General features: G+C 41.8%; 1 long non-coding RNA gene across 1 annotated transcript; it reads right to left on the bottom strand.

Annotated features, from left to right (window-relative positions):
- Positions 1 to 2,325: 2,325 nt before the first annotated feature.
- Positions 2,326 to 5,407, bottom strand: LOC123044745 (uncharacterized). The gene is made up of 4 exons (XR_006420286.1): positions 4,955 to 5,407; positions 4,476 to 4,609; positions 3,687 to 3,803; positions 2,326 to 3,566 (listed from the first exon to the last, which is right to left on the bottom strand). It is a non-coding gene; the product is annotated as an uncharacterized lncRNA (long non-coding RNA).
- Between the last annotated feature and the right edge of the window lie 918 nt (positions 5,408 to 6,325).

The raw sequence follows: 6,325 nt of genomic DNA on the forward strand, positions 1-6,325 counted from the left end.
TTGCTCTAGCCGCCCAAAGCAGCGCTAGTCGTGCCGCCTGCTCCTGCCTCCCGTGGCCGGCTGTGCTGCTGCGGAGTGCTACGTCTTGAGCTTGCGTTGGTTTTCCTTGAAGAGGAAAGGGTGATGCAACAATAGTTGCGTAAATATTTCCCTCAATTTTTGAGAACCAAGGTATCAATCCAGTAGGAGGCTCCTCAAAATTGCCACGCACCTACACAAACAAACAAGAACTCACAACCAACGCAATAAAGGGGTTGTCAGTCCCTTCACGGCCACTTGCAAAAGTGAGATCTGATAGAGATAATATGATAAGATAAATATATTTTTGGTATTTTATAATATATATTGGAAAAGTAAAGATGCAAATAAAAGTAGATTGAAAGCTTATATAATAAAAGATAGACCCGGGGGCCATAGGTTTTACTAGTGGCTTCTCTCAAGATAGCATAAGTATTATGGTGGGTGAACAAATTACTGTCAAGCAATTGATAGAAAAGTTAATAATTATGAGATTATCTAGGCATGATCATGTATATAGGCATCACGTCCGTGACAAGTAGACCGACTCCTGCCTGCATCTACTACTATTACTCCACACATTGACCGCTATCCAGCATGCATCTAGAGTATTAAGTTCATAAAGAGCAGAGTAATGCATTAAGAAAGATGACATGATGTAGAGGGATAAACTCATGCAATATGATATAAACCCCACCTTTTTATCCTCGATGGAAACAATACAATACGTGCCTTGCTGCCCCTGCTGTCACTGGCAAAGGACACCGCAAGATTGAACCCAAAGCAAAGCACTTCTCCCATTGCAAGAAAGATCAATCGCGTAGGCCAAACCAAACTGATAATTCGAAGAGACTTGCAAAGGTAACTTAATCACACATAAAATAATTTAGAGGAGATTCAAATATTTCTCATAGATAAACGTGATCATAAACTCACAATTCATTGGATCTCGAAAAACACACCGCAAAAAGAGTTACATCGGATAGATCTCCAAGAAGATCAAGGAGAACTTGGTATTGAGATTCAAAGAGAGAGAAGAAGCCATCTAGCTAATAACTATGGACCCGAAGGTCTATGGTAAACTACTCACAACTCATCGGAGAGGCCTTGGAGATGATGTAGAGGCCCTCCATGGTCGATTCCCCATCCGGCAGAGCGCCGGCGAAGGCTCCAAGTTGGGATCTCGCGGATACAGAAGGTTACGGCGATGGAATTAGGTTCTCGTTGGCTCCCCTGATGTTTTCGGGGTACATGGGTATATATAGGAGGAAGAAGTAGGTCGGTGGACGCCCGAGGGGCCAACGAGGCAGGGGGGGCATGCCCAGTAGGGGGGGGGGGCGCCCTCCACCCTCGTGGCCGCCTCGACTGTTGCTTGACTTCCACTCCAAGTCCTCTAGATCACGTTTGTTCCAAAAATCACGCACCTGAAGGTTTCATTCCATTTGGACTCCGTTAGATAGTGCCAAAAATGATATAAAACTGTAAAGTAAAGCCCATAAACATCCAAAACCGGTAATATAATAGCATGGAACAATCAAAATTATAGATACGTTGGAGGCGTATCAAGCATCCCCAAGCTTAATTCATGCTCGTCCTCGAGTAGGTAAATGATAAAAACATAATTTTTGATGTGGAATGCTACCTAGCATAATTCTCAATGTAATTTTCTTTATTGTGGCATCAATATTCAGATCCAAATGATTCAAAATAAAATTTCATATTTACATAAGAAATAATAATACTTCAAGCATACTAATCAAGCAATCATGTCTTCTCAAAATAACATGGCTAAAGAAAGTTATCCCTACAAAATCATATAGTCTGGTTGTTGCTCTATCTTCATCACTCAAAGTATTTAATAATGCACAACCCCGAAGACAAGCCAAGCCATTGTTTCATACTTTAGTAATCTCAAACTTTTTCAACTTTCATGCCATACATGAGCGTGACACACGGACATAGCACTATACACTACCAGAAACTGTACTTTTCCCGACGGCCGGAGACCCACAGGAAAATACTGATTACCGTCAGGAAACTATTTCCTGTCGGTCAGCCGACAGGCAATACCCGTCAGGAATAGAACGACAGGGAAATGCACTAATGCCTGACGGTAGACCGACAGGAATTATTTTCCTGACGGTTATTCCTGACAGCCACTCTCAGGAAAAAGTTTGATCTGTCAGGTTTAGAAACAAACCTTTCCTTGCGGCCAACCGACAGGAAAACATGCATTTTCCTTACGTGGTAGGCTCTCGGGAAAAATGGGACAAGAATTTGCAAGGTGTAATTAACAATTCCAAAATGTATCTATAAATGATCCAATCACCATGATCCACATCATACCTCTGTGCATGCATCCAAAATCAGTGTATACATAGCAGATATCTATCCGTTAAACCATGATCTGACATCTTGTTATAGACAAGTGAAAAGTTTACTTGCTCAAAAGCAATAACATAACAGTTGTACACATCCATACACGCACCACTCCAAATTTTCATCCATCACCTAGATACATATCAGTTCATAAGTTTCCAATTCATCTAGACTACCAATCATGTTCTCAAAATCATTGCAGCATACAGCGTTGCCCTTGCCTACATGGTTGTGCATAGAACCATCCTCCAAAAGCTAACATGAGATGAATGGGTGTTCCCTTGCAAAGTCATGTACAACATCAATGAGAACTAATATTGAAAAATTCAAGAGATGATGAGCAACATCAAGTAGATACAGAATCAATAGAACATACATCATAGTGTGCATACTACCGTCCATACCTACAATATTGATGCTCTCATTACTGTTAGCATTAAGAAAATTATGTTGTAAGGTGCTTAGAAACACAATCTGTTCCACTTGTTGATAATTTAAATACCAATACACTTCATTGAGAAAAACACTTGGGCTAATCAAGATAGAAGAAACAAATGTCACTTAGTATTTTCTTTGTAAATTTGAGATATGGCATATGGCAGCACAACAATCATTGATTGTTATACTATATTTTAGTGCTTTTATGAAAAATGAATAAGAGTAATTAACACTAAAAATGCACCAGTAGTTTCAAGTTGGACCTTGCGCCCATTAGGACGCATTCTTGTCCGGTAGCAGGGCTGGTACGCGATAGAGTTGACGGACGACACATGTGGAGCTATTAAAATAAAAGAGGAACTGAATTGGTGGAGAGCTTAATACATTAATCCCTGCTATTATGTGCCAGTATGAGAAAACAGATCTAAACATGTTCTGCAGATCATGGACTTGAACTCTACAAGTGCACTACAAATGACAATACTGTGACCGGCTACAGTACAAAGAAGATAACAATTGCAGAGTATTGAAGTTATACTTTCTTATACATTTTTTACCAGAACGAACTGAACCCCGGACACAGAGGGTGAGAGAGGAACCCGATGATGGATTGGAGCTGCCTCTCGTGGCGGCCTGGATGGGGAGCGAGGCGAAGCCATGCAGGGAGAACAGGGAAGGCATCAAGGAGGATCACGCAGAGGCCCTCTTTGTACTCCCCTCATCGTAAATAACTAATGCATCAAATAAGTAATGGAAACAGCAAATAAGAAGGTAACAACCAACACATAATAGTATTTGAGATAATCACCACATCAAGACAAGCACCCATACTGCCGAAGTGTGAGAGATACCTGAGATAGGTTTTGCTTGTCATGCTCCAACTCCTTTGTCCATCCATTTTGACCACAAAACTTTGCCGCATCCACATACTCTTTCATCATTTGGTTCAAGAAAGCTTGCTTGACAACCTGAATTTAGAACCCAATGAGAAATTGATCTCGCTTTCTCTGTCTCAAAGTGATACACACTCATCGATTCACCAGCAGGAAGGCTTAACGAAAGAAATAGGGAAATGACAAAAGAGGCCATAACATCCGTACGAACACCAACAATCTTAAATCCACACAAAGATGTTACCTTTGAGATTGCCCAGCGAACCAACCAAGTGTTTCTAGTAGATGATGTCGTACCCTTTTTTCCCGTAAAATAAGCAAAAAAAAAAGAATTGTGGCATACTTCATATACACATTCTCATGATCCATCTATCTGATAGTGTAATCAATAACTTGGTAGATAGCACAAAGACATAGAAAACAAGTAAAACAAATGCAACATTCATCACTTCCATCAGAGATATTATATTCCGTTTTTAGTACTAATCTGTGTTGGGCCAATAATAACCTATGGAGTAAGTCAGTGTGCTAAGTTCCAGAAACAAAATCAGCTTGTGTTGTTTTCAAACAAGCAGACAAGAAGTCGGTTTTTTGGAGGGCACACCCATCTGAAGTTGACAAGTGCTTTTTTAACACATATTGTGCTGCATATTCATTGATTCAGTGGGAGAAAGAAAACAGAAAAGGCCAATATAAACACACAACATTGAGATTCATATGCAATAAATCAGTTCAGAAAGCACGCACCTTTCCTTTCTCCACTTGGATCTTCAGGTTTCTCCATGGCTATGGAGATGCTATAAATCACAGAAGAGGAGGGGCACACAACCAGGCCAAGAGTTCCAAGAAAAACAGAGGGTTTCTTAATTCTCGGAGAGTTCCTGAAAGTACATAGCTAGCATAAAAATTATATGGACAAGAACCTTTTCAGTTTTTCAATGAAATCAAAAAATGAGAGTACTAACAGTACACCTAACAGTAGCACCTACAAAACTGTAGGAGTAGATACGAGAAAACAAAGCCCTTTAAACTGAATATAATCAACACACACCAAACATATGCAAATGGCCCTTATTTTCTCACTCATGCGGCTAATCCTTTGAGCATTGGGCAAAAAAAAGTAAATCAAGATCCTGCCACCCGAGACCTAGATTAATTATAAATAATTTGTATGAACAGCTAAAGATCCTAATTGTTGTTTTTGGAGGACCATGGTTGAGACTTACCACAAGAAAACAGATCAGCTGTTGTCATGTCGGAAGAATAGGGGCATCTTGATGCATGTACATGGGAGTGACTCGGATCTGGAGGAGGAGGGAGCATGGGGTGCAAGCAACGCATAAAAGGCAGCCCTGTTGGATAGGGCCAAGGGTGGTCGGATGCGGCGGCAGACGGAGGTAGAGGCAGAGCGGCGATGGATGCTGGGGAGATCGAAGGCGAGCGGGGCTAGCGGATGCAGGTTGACTCGGGCGGCAGTGGAGGAGGTGAGCGATGGTCTGCGGTGGAGGTCGGAGGAGCGGATGGCAAGCAGCACTGGAACGAGTTACCTGTGGAGGACGGCGGCAACTGTCGCGAGGGAGTCGGAGGAAGGCGGCGGCCATGGAGCAGAGGAGACGGGCAAAGAGGAGAAGTGGGGAATCTTTCTAGAGCCTTCTCCTTATCTTTCTGGTTTTTTTTGGCTGTCGGCCCATACAACACAGGAAAAGGAAAAATAAGCGCCAAAGGGCAAAGAAACCGCGCGGCCTAAGATTTTTCCGCGCCAGGCCTGTTTTGCGGTGGTGCTATGGCGGGCTGGGCTTACAATATTTTTCCCGTGGGCCGGATAACTCACAGGAAATAACATTATCCCGAGGGGCATAGCAAGGCCCACATGAAAATAGGTTATTTTCCCCAGAGTCAAAATTTGCCCGCCAGGAATATTTCTATTCCTGTGAGGGGCTTCGGGCCTCACAGGAAAATAGGCCACTCACAGGAAAAGTGCGGTTTCTGGTAGTGATAAGTGGAAAAGAATGGTGGTTGTGGAGAAGACAAAAAAGGAGGAAGATAGTCTCTCAAGTAGGCGTATCAACGGGCTATGGAGATGCCCATTAGTAGATATCAATGTGAGTGAGTAGGGATTGCCATGCAACGGATGCACTAGAGCTATAAATGTATGAAAGCTCAACAAAAGAAACTAAGTGGGTGTGCATCCAACTTGCTTGCTCACGAAGACCTAGGGCATTTTGAGGAAGTCCATCATTGGAATATACAAGCCAAGTTATATAATGAAAATTTTCCACTAGTATATGAAAGTGACAACATAGGAGACTCTCTATCATGAAGATCATGGTGCTACTTTGAAGCACAAGTGTGGTAAAAAAGGATAGTAGCATTGTCCCTTCTCTCTTTTTCTCTCATTTTTTATTTTTGTATTTGGCCTTTCTCTTTTTTTTAAAGTTTGAAGTCTCATCCCGACTTGTGGGGGAATCATAGTCTCCATCATCCTTTCCTCACTGGGACAATGCTCTAATAATGAAGATCATCACACTTTTATTTACTTACAACTCAAGATTACAACTCAATACTTAGAACAAGATATGACTCTATATGAATGCCTC

Source organism: Triticum aestivum, chromosome 2B (assembly GCF_018294505.1).
Source record: "Triticum aestivum cultivar Chinese Spring chromosome 2B, IWGSC CS RefSeq v2.1, whole genome shotgun sequence".
NCBI lineage: Eukaryota > Viridiplantae > Streptophyta > Magnoliopsida > Poales > Poaceae > Triticum > Triticum aestivum.